The 23760-nt window shown below is 37.4% G+C and overlaps 1 pseudogene; it reads left to right on the top strand.

The window, feature by feature from the left end:
* The first annotated feature begins 885 nt into the window (after positions 1–885).
* LOC129516907 (60S ribosomal protein L23a-like) lies at positions 886–8906 on the top strand (annotated as a pseudogene).
* Positions 8907–23760: the final 14854 nt, after the last annotated feature.

Below are 23760 nucleotides of genomic sequence, written 5' to 3' on the forward strand. Positions count from 1 at the left end.
GCTTGTTTTTATCTTTATTTCTGGGGAGAGGGAGGAGAGTGTGGGTTAGAAGTTTGGAATTGAGCATTAGCAGTATGAGATGCCTGTTACATATCCACAGAAAGATGTAAACTGTGATTTTGACATTTCGGTCTTCATGTTGAGGTGAGGTATGTGGGCTGGAAATACAGATGTGGAAACCTTCAGCATATAGGTAGTCTGTATGACCACGAGACAGGAAGAGATAGCCCAGAATGTGGATGTAGATTATACACTCACTAAAGAAGAGGAGATCTAAGGATGGAGTCTGGAGGCACTGCCCACATTTAGAGATCTGGTTGATGAGTAAGAAACAGCAGGAAAGGCTGAGAGGAAGTGGCCAAGGTGTAGGAGAAAAGCAGGTATGTGTGGAGTTCCACAAACAAAAGTTTTCCAAGAAGGAGGGAATCATCTACTCAGTCAGGTACTGTTGATAAGTGAGATGAGGACAAGAAATGAGTTTCTTTTTGGTGATCTTGATGAGAATAGATGTAGAGAAGTGGTAAGGTAAACATTAGACTGGAGTGGATTCAGAGAGAGAGGAGGGAAGGAATGGCAATTCGGGGGTGTACACAACTTTCTTAAGAAGCTTTCCCCAGGGATCCCTGGGTGGCGCAGCGGTTTGGCGCCTGCCTTTGGCCCAGGGCGCGATCCTGGAGACCCGGGATCGAATCCCACATCGGGCTCCCGGTGCATGGAGCCTGCTTCTCCCTCTGCCTGTGTCTCTGCCTCTCTCTCTCTCTCTCTCTCTCTCTGTGACTGTCATAAGTAAATAAATATTTAAAAAAATTTAAAAAAATAAAAAATAAAAAAAGAAGCTTTCCCCAAAAGGCAAGAAGAGAAATAAGATGGCACCTTTTCATGAAGATGATTCCAAAGGTGAAGAAGGTAACCACTGCCCCTCCTAAAGCTGAACCCAAAGCAAAAGCTTTGAAGGTCAAGGAAGCAGTGCTGAAAGGTGTCCACAGTCACTATAACAGATCTGCATGTCACCCACCTTCCAAATGGCCCAAGACACTACATTCTGAAGGCAGCCCAAATATCCTCGAAAGAGCATCCCCAAGAGAAACAAGTTGGATCACCATGCCTTCATCAAGTTCCCCTGACTACTGAGTTAGCCATGAAGAAAATAGAAGACAAGAACACACTTGTGCTCATTGTGGATGTCAAGGCCAACAAAGACCAGATCAAACAGACTGGGAAGAAGCTCTATGACACTGATGTTGCCAAGATCAACCCTCTGATCAGGCAGGATGGAGAGAAGAAGGTGTATATCCAACTAGCTCCTGACTATGATGCTTTGGATGTTACCACAAAATTAGGATCATCTAAACTGAGTCCAGCTGGCTAAATCTAAATATACATTAAAAAAAAAAAGAAAGAAAGAAAGAAACAAAGAAACAAAGAAAACAAAGGAATAAGATGGTAGCCAGAACTCTACTTTGTATTTTGGGAAAGAAGGTTGTTCAGATGTTGAATATCCTGGATTGATTCTCTTATTTTCTTTCTTGTATTTTCCATTTTTAAATTCTTTATCTTCTTATTCTTGCTTGAGAGAGTCCTTGATTTTGTCTTAAAATCCTCTGTTTACTTTTTTTCTACCATCATTTTAATTTCAAGAGCTCTTCTTTACTTTTGGATTGTGAATTTTTCACGTGAATTGTGAACTCTGTTTTGTTCTTCATTTATCAAAAGTTCTGTTGAAGATATGAAAATTAATATCTATTTTTTAAGTAATAAGGCTTTTCAATTTTTATGTAGTTAGTTTATCTCTCTTTTTACAAAAAAAAATATATTAAGGGATACTTAAGACTTCCAAAATGATATAAAGGATAATACAACAAAATCCTTGGGCTTCAATATAACTTTTTTTTTAAGTTTCCCAGTTTTGCTTTATTAAGTGAGTCTCATTCTATCTTCCTAAAGTTATCTAGTTTTCTTCCCCTCAAAGCCTTTTCCCTCTCACTGTGTTGATTTTTATTTTTCTAAGCCCAGTCCAGTCTCCTGCTTTTTTTGTTTGTTTGCTTTGGTCTGTCTTGCATATTAGGACTTCCTCAAATATTTGGAGATCTTTGCCTGTCCATGTGTAGTTTAGAGTGGGGCCCTAAAAGGCTCATTAGCAGGTCTGTGTGCCAGGGCAGCACTGGCTGGCTGCCAGCTTTCAATAGAGCTAGAGCCCAGTTCTTTCCCTGTAGACTTCCGATGTCTGTATCTAGAGGTCTTCTCCCTTGGACCATTCTGTTTTTCTAGAGGAGAATCTTCCAGCTTTCTACTTAGAGGGGATGACTGCAGACTTAGGAAAGGGGTTCAAAGAGCCTCACTGTCCAGTACGGAGATTTTTTCACTTAATCTCCTATTTCTAATATGGCATTTTGCTCCTGACCTTAGCTGTATTTGGTGTTTGAGTGAAGAGTCTCTCAGGTTCAGCTTTTCCTGGGAGTAAAGCTCTTGCCTTCTGTTCAGAGTTGCAAAAGTATAGTTCAACTATACCAGGCTGTATAGACTGGTAGAAAGGATGGGAGACATTGAAAAGCTCTAGATAGGTTTTTAACCAGTCCTATTCTTGGCTCCATTCTGAATATTGGCCCCAGAGGTACTGAGTGGTTCCAGTGTCTGAGCCTTTTTGGTGTCTTATGGGGCAAATCCACTTGACTCACACTGGGATGCCCCCTCTTAGGCAATAAATTAGCCATTTATCAGCTCTATAGCTTCTGCCCATCTCTCACTTCCTCACCAATTCTTTGTTCTGTTGGTTTTAAATTTGAGGGTTAAATATTTACATTATGTAATTTTAAAGGGGTTACTCAGAGGTAAGTATGTATATTCAATGCTCTATACGGACCTGTGACATCACTTACTACTCATTGTATTATGCATGATTCAGATGTGACCTTCCCCAAGACGACACCCCTAGACTGAGAGGGTCAATACCTCCTTACAACTCATGGTTTCCTATATGTCCACTGTTTTATCTTTTTCTAGGTCTATAGGCTCTAGGAAGGCAAGGACAATGATTTCTTTGTTTTGGGAGCTCCAAAACTCAGGACAGTGTTGAATGAACAGATATCTGCAGAATTTATCAAGTTAGTGTTTTTGTAGATATCTAGTGTGGGTTACAAGGGCACAAATACAAGGGTACAAGAGTGGATAAGTAATATTTTATCACAGAAAAATGGTTTTCCTATTTGATAGCTCAGTGAAGTTAAGCAAATGATTTACTCTCACTGGGCCTCGTTTCCTGAGAATTGTGATAGTCATTAGGTCTACTACAGAGGGTTTATTGGGGTAGGGGAAATGAGCACTTTAAAACATATGTAGAACACTTAGCCAAGTGTCTCTCATTATAAGCACTCAATTCACTATTATTATTTTAATTTTAAAAATAATTTTAGTTTATGTTTTCAGAGATATTACCAGATTTTTCTTGGTTTTTGTTGTTGTTGTCATTCCATGGAATTGCCATAACCAATGAATGTTTTTGATAAAATATTAAGAGTTAGACCAAGGGAGGAAAGAGCCTATACTTAAGGACCTGGGAAGAGAAGACCTTCCTGGGGCCTGGGTCTGGCCTCTAGAGTGAACTACTCCTGCTGTATTCTTCCCCAAACTCTAGGATGATGTGTTATTTTCTTTTTTTCCATCTGAGGACACTGGGAGGCTTCACTTTTCTTCCTTCAGGGACTAGTCTGAAAAAGGTAGCTATTTCCTGGCTTGTATGATTCAAGCTTAGCTTGTTTGGAAAAAAATTGGAAGGAAAATCAGAAAGAATAATAATTTTTAAAAAAGACATTAAGTTAAGGTATAGAATAAAGGTTTTTAAAGCTACATGAAGCATGGGATTTTTATTTATTTATTTATTTATTATTATTTAAGATTTTATTTATTTATTTATGAGAGACACAGAGAGAGAGAGGCAGAGACACAGGGAAAAGCAGGCTCCATTCAGGGATCCCGCTGCGGGACTCGATCCCAGGACTCCAGGATCACGCCCTGGGCCAAAGTCAAGTGCCAAACTGCTGAGCCACCTGGGGATCCCAGGATTTTTATTTTTTGAAACTTTTCTGAGTTTAGAGGGAAGGAAGGGCAGGCCTTGTGGCATTGACTAATGAGAAAATATATGTAATCAGTGGATGTTGAAAATTTGCGGAGCTTTTAAGCATGTTAATTGCTATGACACTAAAAAGTAAACCATGGAATAGTATTGGTGGAAAAGAATGGAAAACTAGCTTAAGTGTTGAAATTGGGTAATTTATTTATTCATTTAATTTTTTTTGGTGGGGGACTAGAAACTGAGACTATAATGGTGAATAAAATACTCATGGTTCCTACTATCACTGAGCCTAGAGACTAATGGAAAAATAGTCTTTAAGTAAAACTCTAAATATATAATTGTAAATTATAGGGAATTTGAAAGATATTATCAGGGTCGGGTGGGTTGGTAATGTGGATTGAGTTATGAGAAGATTTTCTTATGAAAGAATATTTAAGCTGAGATACAATGGTTGAATAGAAGTTATCATATGAACACTGAAGGGAAGAACATTCCAGAATGCAAGAGGAAGGAACTGTTTGGTGAGTTTGGCCACTAAAGAGTCCTGTCAGGGTAGTGTTTGTTATCAGGAGAGGGTGTAGAATCTGTGGCTGCAGAGGCCAATGAGGACCAAAAATAGGCACAGCCTTGAGAAGCATATTAAAGGCATTCTATATTATTCTCAGGGCTATGAGGAGCCATTAAATGACCTTAGCCAAGAAATAATCCTATTTAGGTTAAATAAAAGATTACATTGGCTAACTGCAAAGAGAGATGTTTGGAAAGAAGCAGGAGTAGCCTCCTGAGAGGTAGGGAGCTATTGTAGGCTAGGGTGTTAGCAGTGGGACTAGAGAAATGGGGTTTCATTTGACATTCATTTTTAAGGGAAATCAGCTGTACTACTTGACCAATTAGATGTGAGAAAATGAGGGAGAGGGAGATGTCATAGATGACTTCTATGGATTTCTGAGGGCAACTGAGAAGATGAGGTTTGAGAAACGTATTAAGAGTCAGGGAAGAAACACAACATAGCATAATTATTAAGAGCAGTCAGTGAATACAGATGATCTCTCATTTAGGTTGGTTCGATTTATTATTATTTTTTGACTTTATGTTGGTGTGAAAGCAGTACACACTCAATAGAAATTCTATGTCGAATATTTTGAGTTTTGATCTTTTCCTGGGCTAGTGATATGTGGTAGGATACTCTGGTGATGCTTGCAATGAGGAGCCACAGCTTCCAGTCAGCCATGCAATTTATGATATTTTCAACTTACAATGGGTTTATTAGGATGTAACGCCACAATGAATCAAAGAAGATCTGTAATTATTTTTTTCCTGTTAGTCAGTTCTTCAAGTTCTGGATCATGTCTTGTCTTCGTGAAAATTTCTCTGTGGCACAAGTCAGTTGGCTATCTCCTTTCATCTTCCAGCGTACTTGTTACTTGCCTGCTGTAACAAGCATGCCACTTGCACGTGCTGTTCCTTGTTCTCCTGACCTTGATATGTGATGCTCTTCCTTTTACACTTACATTTTAAACTCAGTGGCAGGGGATCTGTTCTTATATTTTTTTGAATCCTCAAAATCATTTATTAGCATTTGTACATAGTAGGTTCTCAATAAAGGTTTTTTTGACTACTTAAGAATTGGAAATATTACCATGTTGAGAGAAATTTTGAAAAGCACTTGTTATTGTTAGTGATTTTTTTTCTCCCATATTCTGTTCAGGGAGAAAAAGATAGAACATGTGTATAATTTAATTCCTGAAATATCTTTGTGAGAATGGCTGATGAAAAACTATATAATTATTTATGGTGGCTATAGTTTATTGTAATATATAAGCTTAATAAAGAGAGATTGAGGGAATTCAACATATTTGTTTTTTAGGTCTCTGAATTCATTGCTCCTGTTATGAACTGGAGGTTGCATTTGGAAAAACATGATGATGGTAGGGATGGGAGTGGGGAGGGGAGATGAGAGAAGACTTACTAAAATGCACACAAAATGTGTGTCTGTGTAACATATGAGAAATCTTGCAACCTCAGAAGTCCAAAGAACTCTCTAAAATGATTCCCATAATGGTACAAGTCACACTCATTAACTTCTATGTCTTGTAGTTAACGGTGAATGTGGGGCAAGGCACCCTGACCCTGTGGCTCTTTGATGGACTTCTGCAAATCTCCATATGCTCCTTCATGTCAGACTGCTTGTAAAGCAGCCCCTTACAACTTCCTTTGTCCACCATCCTTCGGAGTTTTTAAGTGAGGGTGTGGACAGATGATCACTGCTGCCACTTATCTATCAGCCCCTGCTGTTATTATTAATCATAGTTTGCTCCTTGCTAACGTGAGCATTTACATGGAAATCAAAGACATTAACTGAACATCTCATGATGGCAGGATTTGGGGTAGGCTGCTTTGAATACATTGATATGGAAACAAACCAAAAAATTTATGATCCCAAAGAGCATGCAATGGCAAGGTCAAGTGTGTCCACAGGCATACAACTTTTCACTATGGTACTAGAGATTTTTTTTTCTATAGGAGGCATAACTACTGGCTTTAAGACTTCAGAAATCCAGATTAGCAGTTTTGCTTCTCCATGCTGTCAACTATGTGATTTTGGGCAACATACTTAATTTCTCTAAGCCTTACTTGCATTAGTCCCAAAATGAAGCTAGTGATGCCTTCATCTTAGGGTTGTTGTAAGAATTAAATGAGATAATATAGTCAAAGCTTCTAGCACATGTATTATACATGGTGAGTGCTTAATAAATCATATGCATACATATAAACATGAAGATTTCTTCCCCTTGTCTAACTAATGCTTGCATATTCATTTGTGGCTCCGATCTTTCCTTTGCGGAGACAAAGTTGATGATAATGATCTATTTCCTAGGGCTGAGTCAGACCTGTTGGATCAAGGACCCAGTGTTTCTACACAGCCCATGCAGCACCCTTCCATGGTTTAGCCTCCAACCCACTCCACCCTTTCCTCTCCCTCCTAATTGCTTCCCACCCGCCTTCACAGGACTTTCCCTTTCTCCCGCTCCAAATGATTATGCAAGAACAGGTTGCTCTTGAGAATATACACTAATGGAGCAAAATTCAGGATAAATTCCTGGTTATTTCAAAGCATGAAATGAGGCAACTTGTCTCTTGCTTTATCCATGAGTCAAGAAGTTTATGGGCATGCGTATCAATATCATCTTCACTGATTTGAAATAAACTCGGTAAGTTGTTCATTGTTTCTTGGCTTCAGCTTTTTTGTTTGTAAAACAGCGGATTGTGAAATGAGAAGGTAGGGTTGCCTCTGATGACTGGAGCTGTGTTATGGTGAATAGCCCTGGGAAAGTGCTGGTGAAAAGATCACTGTCAGAGAAATCAAGAGACCCAAACTCTTGACTTCAGATTGGAAATAAAAGTACAGGAAGAAAAGGAAAGAACTGACTTTTCCAGAATATTCTGACACTAATGGATCTTAAACTGGAAGTGTTTTCTCTTTCTCATTTAGTATAAAGATGGAGAAGAGTAAAAAAAAATGACCTGAGAAAGGAATGGGAAGAAGGAATATCAGAAATTTGTGTTGAGGATGGAGTGGTCAGACTAACCATCAATTCAACCTCATATATGCAGCAAAGGACATTGTCTTCCTTGTTTGTCCCCAGGAAAGACAATTTCCCAAAGTTAAAGGATAAACACCATATTTAATGATTCATTGGATCTATTGTACAAGAGTTTATCCAATGCTTTCTGGAATAGATTTATATTTAAGCCAACATTATATTTTTGGTGGTGATTCTTCATAAAGCAGTACTTTTGTAATTTTTATAAGGGATAGAGAAGAATTATGATCTCTGCTAGAATACCACTCTCAGCACTCTCTTCTCCTAAACCTATCCTCCCCACACAAATTTAGTGTAAATTAGTCAACGTAATTTCAAATCTTATATCTAAAAATAAAAATGAAGAGCAGTCTGGGTGGCTCAGCGGTTTAGCGCCACCTTCCACTCAGGGCTTGATCCTGGAGACCCGAGATCGAGTCCCACATCGGGCTCCCTGCATGGAGCCTGCTTCTTCCTCTGCCTGTGTCTCTGCCTCTCTCTCTCTCTCTCTTTCATGAATAAATAAATAAAATATTTAAAAAAAATAAGAACGAAGACTTCCTAGTCATGTCTGCCTGAGATATTACTGCTTTGACTTGCTCAGAAGGCAAGAGAGCATGTTATATATATAATCATGAGTCTCCTTAAGCTAGCCCCTTCTCCCGTAAATAACAAGCCTCAGGCCACTTACACTGTCATGCCACTCATTTAAAAATAGGTACTGACTTTTCATTACTATCACTGTGATAGGTTTAACATATTTACTTACCTGCAGAAACCAGAGAAAGTATTTCTGACCATTAAAAATAAAGCCATCCATCCAGAGTTTAGTTTTTCTCTAAAATGCTACTCACTAGGCAATCCTCATTTGTGGGGAGGGAAATGAAAGGATTATGTGAAAGAAATTAGTGTGTAGAGAAGGGACGCTGAAGAAACTCTACATTCAATGTTCAGGGGAAGGCTGTCTGTGTGGAGAAGTAATATTTGGGCTGAGAACAGAAGGGTAACAGTGACACCCCAACCAATAATGATCTAGGATTATTGAGCACTTAATTATATTATAGTCATCTACATACATTAATTCACTGTGTCCTGGGATTTGTGCTCCCAGCTTTCTGCTTTAAAAGGTCTCTGCTTTTTTGGTTAAGTCCTATGAAGAACTGGTGAAAACAATTTCAGAAAAAGGAATGGCGGGTGGAAAGTCTTTAAGTGAATATGAAGCCAAGTATGTTGAAGAATGGGAAGACGTCTAGGGTGACTTGTGTAGGATGAGCTAGGGGGGAGAAATGTTATATATATGGAGAAGTGTGTTGGAAACCACAGTTAAGAATTTCGATTTTATACTTTATTCTTAGGATTTGTTACCTCATTCACTGTTTTAGAAATTCTAGGGTAAATTTGCTTTTAATTTGTACTCTATGCAATAATCCCGAGCATATCAGAACAGACAGAAGATAGTCTAAAAAATTCATAGTATTTTATCCTCAATATTATATAGATAATTATTGTGACAGAATTTAGCTAACAAATATTTCTACTCCTTAAAACATAGAAGTCTAAATAATTCACCAGATTGAGTAATATCATTCACGATAGTCCAAACCAGGCCAATTGACCACTCTAGCGGATTGTTTCTATCAGGTGCATTTCCCTCTTAAGACATCCAAGAAAGTATAAATATTTAACATCTTTGAGCGATTTGAGCAATTACAGTTTGCTCTGATATTAAAAATGCAATAGCAATAAGGAAAAGTCTTTCTAACAGAATACAGACCCAAATCTAGATAAATTCAGCATTCTTGTCTACAAACTTCTTTCTCAGAAACCATGCATTGTCTTCAACAGCCTTGTTTCAGTTCAGGTTTGTCCTTTTAACACACTGAGTCATTGTTTGGTGATCAGACCTGTCTTCTCTAGCATTGCATCTCACTAGGAAATTGGCTCCTGGGTTTGATCACACCTAACAAGTAACGTCCACCATGTAAGAAAGGATACAGTTCTTTGTTGGTGCCACCGAGGAAGTTAACATTCTAAAATACCACAATGGGTAGAAATAGAAATGACTTTTATTCTCTTGTGTAGAATTAGAGAGCTGAGTTCTTTAGGATGAAGGAGTGGGTAATTTGGGAGTTTTAAATCTTACAAGAATTCTCTTCGACAAAAAGAACCAGAAGCAAAAAATTTAAAACAGGGAGTAGTCTAATACTTAGGGTATTAGGAACGTGTGAAAAAAAAAAAAAGAGTGACCCATGAGGTTGGTGAGGATTGTTTTAGGTCAGTTACTAAGGAAAGCTTGATCCAGATGTAGCTATTAAGTGTTTTTTATTTGAGTCCAGAAATGGATGGGAGTGGGTAAAAGGGGATGTTCCCTCAGTAGGTTGATGTTTTTGGCAACAGTACAACTGATGTTGCAAGAAGGGAAACAGTCTCAAGATGAAAATCTCTTACAGGTTGGCATTTGCCCAAAACTGTAATGTTGACAGGGAAGTGTGGGCACACCCAAAAACATCCTGATTAAATTGCAGGTGTTGTGCAAAAACCAAGTGGGAAGAGCAAATATTTTATAACTAGTAAGCAGATTGCGGCAGTTGCCTTATATATAGCGTGTGAGATTATAAAATCTTAAGGTACAAAGTAATTATTTTATATTTCTGTTGTAAAACAGAGTTTTACTCAGAGACTCATACACTATTTGATCTGGAAAAGACTTTTCAGATCATCTCTTCTGGTGGGTTTGGGTTTTTTGTTTGTTAGTTTGTTTAGCAGAAGTAACTCCTTTCAAATAAAATCTTAAATTGAACTCAGCTACATAAAAACAGATGGTACTTTATCAGTGAAAATGATATTATAAGTTAAACTGAACATATTTATTGTCTAGATAGTGACTAAATGAAACTAAAGGAGTTGTTTTGATTAGTGCAAAAACTTGGAATCAGAGCTACTATGGGGCACTTGTGATTTCGTGGCGTCCTTAGCATTCACTTATTTTAATATTTTTGTGTGTTTGAGTATGATTAAAATATCTTGATTTACACATAAAACTAGTTGCAAATGGGAGGTTTAGCAGGTCACTTTGTAATCCCAGGATATTCTTGTAGGAGGACCCTTTATTCTAAAGTCCATTCAAAAATGAGTCAAACTGGAAACACAAGTTAATACAGTGGTGATTTCCAACGTGCTGACATCTGGCATACAATTCCTTGGAGTGTTCTAAATATTATGGCATTTTAAATGTTTCCAAACTCCTTAAAATGCAAATCGAGTCCAATATCTGTTGAGCCCTTTCCACAGAAGTTCTTCCACAGAAACCTAAGGGCTCAAAATTTGTTAGTGGTGGTGTGGTAATTATGTCAGGCTTCTCCTGAACTGAAGTGTGTGCAATCCAGCAAAATAAACAAGCGCAACACTGTTAAATAAAATAGTTTATATTCTAGCTGGGAAATGTCACAGTTGAAACTAGACTCTGGGCCTCGACTCTTTTCCTGTTTGATTTTCATGGAGAGTGAATTCAACATGATATGGTAATGGTTCACTTATTGTCAGTTTTATCCCTTTAGCACTTCATTAGGACATGCCTTATGGGCGCCCACTCCATCTTTATATGTCTCACCAGGTAGATTTAAAGTCCCTTGCCCAAAGGAACTAAGCCATATATTTTTCTATAGCCCCCTAGTGTGTGTATAGTAAGATATTAGTGAGACATTAAGTATGAATTAAAGAAATGTACAAACTTATTCTCATATAAACATCTATTATTGATAATTTCCTTGATTGTGAGGTGTTCTGTTGACATTTCAGGCTGTGCCGTTTTCAGTGCATAGATGGCCCTATTCCACATTTTTGTTTAAAATTTCATGAAACAATGTCGTGCATGTCCCCAGGGCTGGTATAATTCTGGGGAGATGATGGTAAGTCTTTTGTGCAACCATTTCACATACTGTAAACACAAGCAGTTGTTCAGTAGAAGCCATCATGCCAAATGAATAGCCATTATTGCTGAATTTGACATTAAATTGGGTTTTTAGTTAGGATGATGGGTATTTCTCCTCTTACTTGGAATGCTAGCAGTCAAAAAGTGAAATATCATTAGGTCTGATTTTATGTTGTGGAAATATTAAAATTTCTTCTTCAGAACTGTCCTGGCTTTGGGCACCTGGGTGACTCAGTGGTTGAGCATCTGCCTTCAATTCAGCTCAGGTCATGATCCCGTGATCCCAGGAATGAGTCCTGAATCCAGCTCCCCGCAGGGAGCCTGTTTCTTCCTCTGTCTGTGTCTCTGCCTCTCTCTCTCTTTCTCTCTCTGTGTCTCTCACGAATAAATAAATAAAATCTTTAAGAAATGTCCTCGCTTTGCTTCACAATATTTCATGTTCTACTCCTAGTGAGAGCGTTATTACCCATCCAAGTAAAAGACTTGTTCAGCTCTTTAATTTTCATAACATGATTTCAATTTTATTTTTTTCTAAAGTGTTAGGTTGAACTATATAACTTGGATGTTTTGTAGATTAAAAAATTACTGAAAATTAGCAGTTTCATGTGGCTCCGCCTAGTGTATGAATTCAGTTGAAATCAACAAGTTGTTTCTATCCCAACTCTCATCAAAAGCTCTATGGATAAAAGTGATAATAATACAGGTTTGGTTTAAAGCTGAGGCCGACAAACTTTTTCTGAAAGGGTCATATAGTAAATAAATATTTTAGGTTCATAGTAAATAAATATTTTAGGCTCTGTAGACCTACCATACAGTATGTAGCAGCTACTCACCTCTGTTGTAGCCTGAAAGCAGCCACAGACACTAAGCAAATGAATGGCTGTGGTAGTTTTCAAATAAAATGTTATTTATAAGACTAGAAGTGGGTTGAATTTGGTCTACAATGTGGTTTGCTCACCTCTGGCTCAAAGGACAGAGAAATGGATCCTTGGGTGGCGTTGTCTTGGAATGAATTGTTAATAAGTTGCCTTTGCGGAGTTACCTTGTGGTGGTTACCTCTGGGCTTTCATGGGGGAAGATGTTGAGAAACAACCTTATGAAATTTTGCGTTTCATTTGCTCTGGGGATGTCACACAGAAATATTATTCTTATGATCAGCCAATATTCTACCTAAAGTATTTCTTCCATAGCTAAGATCTAGGTAATGATTTGTTTCTTTTCCTACATCTAGATAATGCTTCCTTTCTTTCCCTGATTTTTACAATAACAAAAACTCTTATGTTCCTTTTTTGCTTTTGCTACCAGGAATATCAACACCAAATCCGAGTTTCAATTACAGCCACTACGTTGCCGTTTGTCTGTAGAGGTGAGATTCCCTTTGTTCTTACACTGCCCTTGCTTTGACTATATATTCAAAATGAATTTTCCCTGACTTTAGAAATTTTGAATCATGATCCACTATTCTCTTGTGTACTCCTTTGTTGTAAACACACTCAGTCTTCATCTTGGGAGAAAATAAGAAACCCATGGTAGTCCTCCAAAGAAACAGGCTTAGAACTCCACGATAAAGTACAGACAGGAACACCAAACTAATTATATAATAATTCCATGTGGCTTGATGATGATTTATTAAAAAGTATCTTTTAATGATGAAGCCTGAGGCAAAGGGTTTCATGGCCTTGACCTCCTGGAATGTCACCAGAATAGAGTATGTACTATGGATATATGTGGAGGGTTTGGAGGATGGTTTAAAAATCAAACAAGAAAGAGAAAGAAGGCATCTGGGTGGCTCAGTGGTTGAGCATCTGCCTTTGGCTCAGGACATGATTCTGGGGTGCTGGAATCGAGTCCCAGATCAGGCTCCCCTGCAGGGAGTCTGCTTCTCCCTCTGCCTATGTCTCTGCTTCTCTCTGTGTGTCTCCCATGAATAAATAACTAAATAAAATCTTTAAAAAAAAAAGGGAGGCAGATCATGGGAAATGAGGCTCCCGCTCACTCATGTAAATCTATTGACTAAAAGATGATATAATATAAAAAGTTGACATTAGAAGTCACCATATTAATTTTCTATAAATTTGTTTATGATCAGCTAACAGAATGAGAATGTTCTCTGTCTGATAATGGACTATACTTGCATGGCTGTTGAGATACAGTGGTGTGTCATTGAGAATTTGAACATACATGTAGCCCCCCCCCCCCAGAAAAAAGCCTTTAAATTTTCTTTCTTAGAATAAATGATCAGAATTGAGATTTCTGGGGGAATCCCCGGGTGGCTCAGTGGTTTAGTGCCTGTCTTTGGCCCAGGGCGTGATCCTGGAATCCTGGGATCAGGTACCACGCCAGGCTCCCTGCCTCTCTCTCTCAATCTCTCTCTCTCTCTCTCTCTCTCTCTCTCTCTGTATGTGTGTGTGTGTGTGTGTGCATGTGTGTGTGTGTCTCATGAATGAATAAATAAAATCTTTAAAAAAAAAGAATTGAGATTTCTGGGTCAATGGCTATTGATTATGTCTGTGGTTCTTAATACATGACTATGTTGTTTTCAAATAGGTTATCCTTTACCAATATACTCAACCCTCCATGAGCATCATCTAAGGCTTATGTTGCCAGACTGATATTAAAGATACAATTTAGATTTTTGCTCATAAGCACTGAATTGCAGACTGATTCTTTAATGAGCATCTGCTAGGCCTGGATAAAAGCACATGCTGAGTACCTTCATGGATGATCTAGTCTAAAAGCCATAATAGAGGATGTAGCTTCCTTCTTTGGAGCAGCCTTCCCTGCAGATGTGGCCACTGACCAGCCTATGGATCCTGTATCTTCCCTGTGAATAGATCCCTGGATTCTAGGTATCACTGGTGACCACTCACTGGAAAGCAACTCTCTACTGTTGCTCCGAGCTAAGTCCTTGATTAGTTCCTGCAGAAGGAAATCTTCACTTGAGAGAGTATCAATTATATATTGCTATGAATTACCCAGAAACTCAGTGGCTTGAAACAACCAATAAGCATTTATTTAATTCATGAGTTCATGGGCCAGTGGTTTAATATGGGTGGTTATTCTGGTTTCTATTAAATTTGCTCACATGTGATGGTTGGTTGGCCGTTAGCTGGGGGTGATTGAGCAACTGGGCCACTGTCATTCTCTAGCACACTATCATAGGTCTGTTTTCCTTATGTGGAAAATGTGTAAGAACTAGTGGAACTTCCTAAGATTTTTGGTGGCTGGGATAGTTTAACCTGGCCTTGAGGCTTCTGTGTGGTTGATAAACAACTGGTGTCTATTTTTCAAGAGGATCTTTTAATAAAATCCATTAAAAGCTAGACCCTGGAGTCAGAGTCCCTGGATTCAAATCACAGCTCTAGCTGTTGCTAACTGTATCCTGGGCCACATTGTTTCACCCCTACATGCTTTAGTTTCATAATTTGTTATTTGGGGGGTAATATTTAGTTCTACCATGTTGAGTTGTGAAGATTCAATTAATGAATATACATAATATATATGTAAAAATGTTAAGAAAAATATTACCTCTAAGATATTTTTCCCGTAGGTCACTTTTATTGATTTCCTCAGAGATCTTATTGCTGAGAAACTCAGCTCCATTTCTGTTGATCTAGGCAAAATCCTTCAGCTTGTTGCTTTTGACTTCCCTTTGGCGCCTCAGCTTCTTGCAGGTCACCACTCTGTTGTTGGCTCTGCTCATTCAGACATTCTTTGTATGGAGTCCTTCTCAAGATGCCCATGGCTGGTTCCCCTCACAAGGTCCACATTTGTGCCACGTCACAGTACTCTGGGAAACCCATATTTGGCACTACTCTCAGTGAAAATAAAGCTTTCTCTCTTTGTTCTATCACTAAGCAGGCCATTCCAGCTAACCTATTTTTTCTTCAATTTTTCCGGGAGGGCCACCTAAGACTGACTTTTTCTCTTAAGTCTTTGTGCCAAGCTTGATCTTAGAGCAAGTCAAAGATACCAGGTAAAGAAGGTGGAGGAGGTTGAATGAGGAAGAGAGAAGAACTTGGCCAGACCCTAGGTCTTCTGTACAGGCTTCACAGCCTGATTCAGGCCTATGTTGGGAAGAGGAAATAAACTTTGTATGGAGAAAAGTTTAGATCTTTGATGTCAACACTGAACTGGACTTTAAAAATGTATTTTAGGGTTGCCTGGGTGGCTCAGTCAGTTAATTGTCTGCTTTGGGTAATGATCCCAGGGTCTTGAAATCAAGCCCTGAGATGGGCTCTGTGCTTAGTGGGGAGTCTGCTTCTCTCTCTAAACCTTGTGCTCTTATTCTCTCTCTCTCTCTCTCAAATGAATAAATTTAAAAATCTAAAAAAATGTATTTCAGTTCCTATTATAAGTAGCTTCATGTGCAAGAATACACTTACTTGATAAAATAAGCTTACAATCTAATAGGAAAAAGACACACTCATGCTCGTCAGGTCTAATGCTATGGCACAAGAGCAAATTTATCATCCCTCTCCCAATTGTCCCTCTCCCAATTCTCCCTCTCTCATCTTCTTCTTTTTTTTTTAAATTTTTTTTCTTTTATTTATTTATGATAGTCACAGAGAGAGAGAGAGGCAGAGACATAGGCAGAGGGAGAAGAAGACTCCATGCACCGGGAGCCCGATGTGGGATTCAATTCTGGATCTCCAGGATCCCGCCCTGGGCCAAAGGCAGGCACCAAACTGCTGCGCCACCCAGGGATCCCCCTCTCTAGTCTTCTAAACTGATTCTTTAGTCACCTCTCACATAGTAATGATGAGGGATCTGGTTTTAATCCACAACCTTTGGAAATCCTTTAGCAGACATAGCCATGGTAGCCACTGGAATTGTTTTGGATGAGTTCTGTTGCTGTACTGTTAGTTGAAACTGTGATAACATGGAAATTACATTTAAAACTCCTGCTTCACATACATACTGGTGTTTTTGTTGCATTTTGCATGTTGACTTTTGAGTCGATATTGCATTATTTTAAATGTTGCTACCACATTTTTTTCTAAAATTTCTGTTCTGTGCATTCTTTCATGTATAAAGTATGTGTGTTTCATCCACTATCAAAGTATTATATGCACATATAAAAACTTAAATAAAAACTTACAAATTAAAGAATTAAATAAACGCATTACTCATTTGATTATCTAAATCTTCTGGCATTTTCACTTCTGACTCCAAATGACTGGTGGAAGAAAAGTTGTCTTCTAGTGAAAAGCAGCAATCCCCTGGGCGCCTGGGTGGCTCAGATGGTTAAGCATCCGCTCTTGATTTCTGCTCAGGTCATCATCTCAGGGCTGGGGGATCCAGCCCTGCACTGGGCTCCACTCAGTAGGGAGTCTGCTTGGATATTCTTTCCCTCTGCTCCTCCCCCCCACACACACTCTTTCTCCCTCTCTCTCAAATAAATAAATAAATCTTTAAAAACATAAATAAAAAAATAAAAACAATAATCTCCTGCCATACCCCACCATACATACATACATAGTATGTGTCCTAGAGGGAATTTTGCGAACTCTGAAACTAGTCTGTTTTTAGTTTTTTTTAAGGATTAGAAGCATATCAGTGTTTAAAATGTTTATATGAGTAGCCTTTCATTTATCAATTTGAGACCATCTATGCACAATCTGCTATGGCAGGTAAATCAATCTCTCACTTTCCTTTTCCCATCCTAATATAGTTATGTTATTTTTTAATTCCTCTAGTTGTGATTTTATAACTTTGAATAATGTATCTCAATATTTGGAGTTTATTCTATTAATTCCTGAGTTTTGAATTTGAAAGATGAGGTTGTTAGCCTTTCTATTCTTGCTTTAGTTTCCTCTCACACTCATCCCCTAGCTTCAGGAATGGGTAGTTTTCATATTGTCAAGAAATATTGATAATATTTCTTTATTATTTTGTGACCACAATTGAACCATTAGTACAGTGTAGATGGGAGGTGCCGAAACTTCATATGCTGTGGAGAGCAGGCAGGCATGAGTGAAAGAGATTGGGAAACTTTGCCTCACTGGTGAGTGCATGCTGAAAGTTGCCTGGATGAATGTGGACCCAGTGATGCAGAATATCCTAGTGTTTTAAGATAATCCAGATTTTTACGTGAAATCTTTGATTTAAAAACACTGGAACATCATTCAATGAAAACACACACAACATACACACACACTAAGTCAAATAAAACACTTCTGTTGGATGTAGCCCATTGGGCTACTGATTTGTGACTTCCAGTGTATAAGCTATATTTATAGTTTATAAATAAATAAATGCTATTTACATTTTTATAGTTTTCAGAAAACATTCATAGCATATCAAGTGCTAGTTTTCATTCTTATATAGATTTTTTTCCTTGCTTTTCTTAGTTTCTAATTTACACCTTTATTAAACCCTTAGTCTTTCAACTTTCTAAGGCAAGTGCCAACTTTAAGTCCTTATTTTGTCTAGGTATCTCTGTTGTGATGGATCTTTTGAGGTTTTTGCAGTTTTCATCCAGGTAGTGATAATTCTTGGTTTTGTTTTTTTTTGTTTGTTTTTATTTTTGTTTTTTTGGCATGGTTCTTGGCTTCAAGCCCCATTTCTTGACTTGAAGCTTTCCTTAGTTTCCTCCCTTGTTTTCCTGGAAAACTCCCTTAAGTAACTTCCTAAGAGAGGATGTGTAGGAAGTAAACATTCTGAGTCTTTGTATGTCTGAAAGGCTTTTATTCTACCTTATATTTGACTGCTAATTTGGCTAGATACAGAACTGTAGTTTTAAAATTATTTTCCCTAACATTGAAGCCAGTTTTTTCATTGTGACTGCTGTTTTTTAAAGTGTTTTATTAATGATTGACTTTTAAACATATTTACATGTATAACTTCTCAATGTTTTCATTAAGTAAAAAGAAAGATAAAATATAATCATTATATTAACATTAGGAGGAAAAAAACAAAGCAATCTAAAGAGAGCAGAATAAACAAAGTCAGGGTTGCTCATGTGATATCTGATAGTCTTAGTCTTATTTGTGTTTTTCTCTACATAAATACTTTAAGGATTTTCCTTTATACTTTGTGTTCTAAAAAATCTTTAAATGATGCATCTAAGTTGGAGTATTTTTCCTTCATTGTCTGGGGGCACTTAACAGAAGTTTTTATTGATATATTCATGTCCTTAGCCCTGGAAAATCCCTTTTATGAGCCTTCTTGTTTTCTTAATAATTTTCGTCTTTTTTTTTCCTGATTTCATTTTATTGTATTAATGGAAGCTGCAATTCGAATGTCATCTGGAATAGCCAACCTCTATAAAAATGAATCTAGGAAAGCACTCGTTTTTCCTTTCACATTCTAGTTTACCCATTTTATCATTGTTTTCTTCTCTTGACTTTATTTTCTTCATTTTGGACATGTTATACACGTAAATAGATTTAAAAAGTCAGGAAGACTTACTTTTGAAAACATCAGAAACCTCCTCAACTCTCTACAGTCTCAATTTTCATTTCTATTTTAAGAGCTTCTACTTATTACTTCTAGTATTTGCTTCCACATTTCTAATAACATGCTTACAGTAACTATTTTTTATAAAATGATGCTATTATTTTTTTTACTCTGAAGCCAAGGATTTAATTTTGTAATACGTACTTCCTCTCCCTTACTACTGAAACATTTTTCCTCCTCCATTTTCCAGACATAATCTTATCATTCTTTTAAATTAAATGAATATTCAATGTTTACATTTCTATAGCCAAATAGACTTCATTCACAGATGAACTATTCCATGCTTTCTCATTTTGTTTCCTTTTACATGTAAATTTTCTTTTTCTTGGGGTCATGGCTATCTAATTTTTTTCCTTTTGTTTAATTTCCCAAGCACCTATCTCAATTCAACTCGACACTTTTTTGCCAGGATTATATATCCTCTCTCAATACACTTAAACATATCAAAAAAATTCTTAAATTCTTTTAAAAGCATTGAAGTTATCCCTCCTGGATGGGTAGATTTGATGTTGCCGGTCTAGCTGCACTGCTGCGTCTTTGGGATCCCCCTTCACCATCATCGTCATGGAAATTCCCTTCAACTCTCTCCTGTGTTGGACACTGTTTCCTGGTTCCCATCTCCTCGTTCCTCTTTCTTGTTTTATCCTCTCCGCTAGTTCCAGAGAAAAGGAGCATGGGAAGTACATTTTTTTATATCTTTCAAGCCTATTCCCACTCTTGATGAGTAATTTATCTGGGTATAGACTTCAATATTATATGTCATTTCTCTTAGAATTTTGAAAGCATTACTTTGGCCCCAGGATTGCCTTTGGAAAATCAGGGCTGATGTCATTTTAATTCTTGGCTTCTGATTTGCTTTCCTTTGTGGGAAGATCTGAGATTCTTTCACTTTTGGTATTTTGAAAATTCATGATTTTACACCTTAATGTGGATTTTTCTTTATTTATTGTATTGAGAATCTTTTTCTAAGATTTTATTTATTTATTCATGAGAGACACAGAGAGAGGCAGAGACATATGCAGAGGCAGAAGCAGGCTCCCTGTGGGGAACCTGATGCAGAACTTAATCCCAGGACCCCAGGATCATTCCCTGAGCCAAAGGCAGACACTCAACCACTAAGCCACCCAGGTGCCCCTATATTGAGAATCTGATGGGCACTTTCAAACTCAGTTCATGGAAACTTTTCATGGATTATTTCTTTTACAAAATCTTGTCCTTTCTTTTCTCTCTTCTTTTTATCTAGAGCTTCTCTTGTTTAAATGTTGGAAATTCTGATCTATGCCTGTTCTCTTATCTTCTAACTCTTTGTCCTTTGTTTTGCATTCTAGATGGCTCACCACATTACCCTCCAATCCTACTCCTGTTTTAAACTTCAAATCCTAGATTTGCAATTTCAAGAGCTCTTGCTTATATGCTTAATGTTCTGTTAAAAATAGCGTCTTCCTCTTTATTCCATGGCTGTAATGTCTTTTCTTATCTCTCTGAGGATATTTGTTTGGAGAAGAATTTTTCTGTCTCTACCCTGTCTCATCCTTCCCAGTCTCTTTTATTGTTTGTTTTGGTTGCTGTCCCTTATACTCAAAGTTTTCCTCAAATGTCTTGTGTCCTCTGGGTGTCCATTCATACTGAAGTTTGATGCACCAAAAAGCTGTCTGGAAGCTCTGATTGCCTTTATTCCAGCACAATTCGATTGGGCTGTTTCATTGAGGGAACCACAACCATCAGTATTCGTAGATCTCTTCTCACAGGCTGGTCATTTTAAGATTTCTCATCTAGGGATCTAACTTGGTTCTTGGTGCATTCTGGAGTTTGAGTGAAGATAGGGCAAAGGACCCTACTTTTTAATATGTCACTTAAATGCTTTATTTTCAGTATATTACCTCTGACTTCAGCTATTCATAATATAAGATTGCTCTGCTTCAATTCCTCTAAAAGATAGGGGTTTTTTTTTGTTGTTGTGTGGGGCAGGGAAAGTTCTCTGGCTGAGCAGGTTAGGAAAGGTCAGGGAATGGGTCTAATTATTTTTGGCTCTGATCCAGAAGTTACTTTCAAATTTGTATCTGTTTCAACCACTATCTTTATCTTTCTTTTAGATATAAAAGATGTCATTGATTTTGAAATGTTCCAGGGTTCAAGCTTATTCCTGATTTTATTCCATTGCTAGTGTGTGTTTATTTTTCCCCTTTTTAAATGTTAGTCATCCTCATTTGTTGACTTCATAGATTCCAAAATTCTGATCCTGCCATTTTTTTCTGTCCTCATTCTCTTTGTATATATCTCCAGTGTCATTTTAGTGAAGTGTGACAAAGGAGTGAAGAAAGGTTAAGAGTGTATCTTCAAATTGTCATGATTAAACAGAAGTCTCTGTTTTATTTTATTTTTATTTTTTAAAGATTATTTATTTATTAGAGAGAGAGAACAGAGCATTTATTTGAGAGAGAGAACATGAGTTGGGGGGGGGGTATGGGTAGAGGGAGAGGGAGAAACAGGCTCTCTGCCAACCAGGGAGCAAGATGCAGGGCTCCATCTCAGGACCTAAGGATCATGACCTGAGTCCAAAGCAGGCAGTTAACCAACTGAGCCACCCAAGCCCTCTTATCTCTGTTTTATTTTTAATTCAACATTGACCTAAAGGGTTATCAAAATTTGGGAGGATTTTAAAATTAAAAAAATCATACAAATCCCAGTACCTTAGTACAACTATTTTGAAAATGATTATTCAAATGCTTACATATTTTATAGCCATTTTACTTATACATGTATTTGTGACTTCATTTAGTATTTCATCATGAGTGTTTTATATTTTCCTATAGAATTTTCTTAGGTGTAGCCTTATAATGTTTCATTACGTTGATGTCACATTATTTATCCAACTAGTCTCTAACGTTAGGTTCTAATTTTTTCTTATCATTCATAATATCAAAATGAACATCTCTTTACTTTTTTTGTCTTCTTGAATTTTTCCCTAAAAACATATTCCTTACCATACATTGACTGGATCCAAGAAGAAAATACAGATCTTGTTCAAGAGAAGTGTTCTTTTAAACTGTCTTTGCTGTACACATGTCTGAGAATCTGATGAAGACTATAGACGTTCCCTCCTCGCCCCCAGCCGAATTCCCTCAGTTACATGGAGTGACATGCATACACACACCTCCCCCTCTACACATAATTTCAGGTACTTAAACACCTTTGAAGTCCATTCTCTGGACTCTGGTGTAAGACCCTAATCTCTATAGTAAGTACTTCTCAAAGCTGTGAGCTTCAAACCTCTTTCTTGTCAAGAAATTAAAACTGAGATAAAATGGGGTCACTGAATCACTGAGGTTCCCATTGTCTGAGATTCATGTGGTTCTTTCCCTTTCCACCATGATTATGGCTAAATCTAGGGCTATGGGAACTGATGAGGAGCTGATTCTTGTAATCTTTGTCCAATTTCTGTCCCTGAACTATTCCATTGCTTTGAATTTATTGGCCAGAAACATGATCACTATATAGGTTGGTTATACAAACTTTAGTCGAAAAATGAGCAAAACAGGAAGCTTAAGTGGGGATTGGGTGTGAGAAACTTGGGGAAAAATAATAGAAAGAGCATGTGGAACTAACAGTGGCCTATTCTGAAGTGTTGTACAATCTTACATGATAAAATGCATATTGAGGAACCGAAATTAGAACTCTTGGTAACCATGGGAACAGCACTGTTATGGCTCAATTGTTAGAAAAACAGTCCTGGGATTTCTGTGAAATGGAAATGATTGTTTAGATAATGATACATCTCTAGTGTGAGGACTGATAGTGAATTTCCAGCATAACTGGAATTGGTAGGCCAAAATGTGAGGAACTTCTCAAACTCAGCTTTCCAAAATATGTCTCCTTGAAATAAACACAATTAAGCTTTATAAAAAAATTCCAGCATTTGGCATTTTGCAATGTGATTTTGAAATTTCATAGCCACAATTTTCCTATATATCCATAATTTTCCATATCCCTCTTCTTTGCATATTCTATATTTAGCAGTTTTTCAGTAGCTTGCTCCTGGAAAAATGTCATGTGAGAGTTCCTATTATTCTAGTCTCCAGATCCCAGAGTTAATTTTAGAAAGAGAATTTAGAAGTTAGATGCAGAGTAATCTTAAAAGAGGAAATTTATCTACATATAAGGAAGTACTTAGGTCTGTGGTATCTTTGCTAGGGAGAAACTCTATAATAATAAAATAATTAACATTTATTTCCAAACATAAATGTTATACCAGGAGCTACACTTCTTGCTTACAAATACAAAAAAATGTTACCAACTTGTTTTTTATTTCTCTCCATGTTTACAGAATGTTAAACTGAGGCTTACCAAGCCGAAGTAATTTCTCCAAGGTAATAAGACTGTAAGGGATCACATGGTAACTGGACCACACTCCTCATTCCCCATGTCTTTTTATACCCAAACCATGTGCTCTTTCTATTACCCCATGTGGTCCTTGAGATCCGTATCTGCTACATTTTGCTAAAGACAAGGATATGTGTGTTGCTTCTGATTCTATGCAAAATGAAGAATTTATATTGCTGTTCCTGGTGACTGATAAATCTTTCCCTTCAATCATTACAGCCTCCTGTCTGTAAATGGCTCATTCAGATGCCACATCCTTTCATTGAGCTTTCTTTTATCTACCCAGTTGAACCATTTCTCCTTCCTTGACATTTCCTCAACATTTAATTCTACAT

Source organism: Nyctereutes procyonoides, unplaced genomic scaffold, assembly GCF_905146905.1.
Source record: "Nyctereutes procyonoides isolate TBG_1078 unplaced genomic scaffold, NYPRO_anot_genome, whole genome shotgun sequence".
Classification (NCBI taxonomy): Eukaryota; Metazoa; Chordata; class Mammalia; order Carnivora; family Canidae; genus Nyctereutes; species Nyctereutes procyonoides.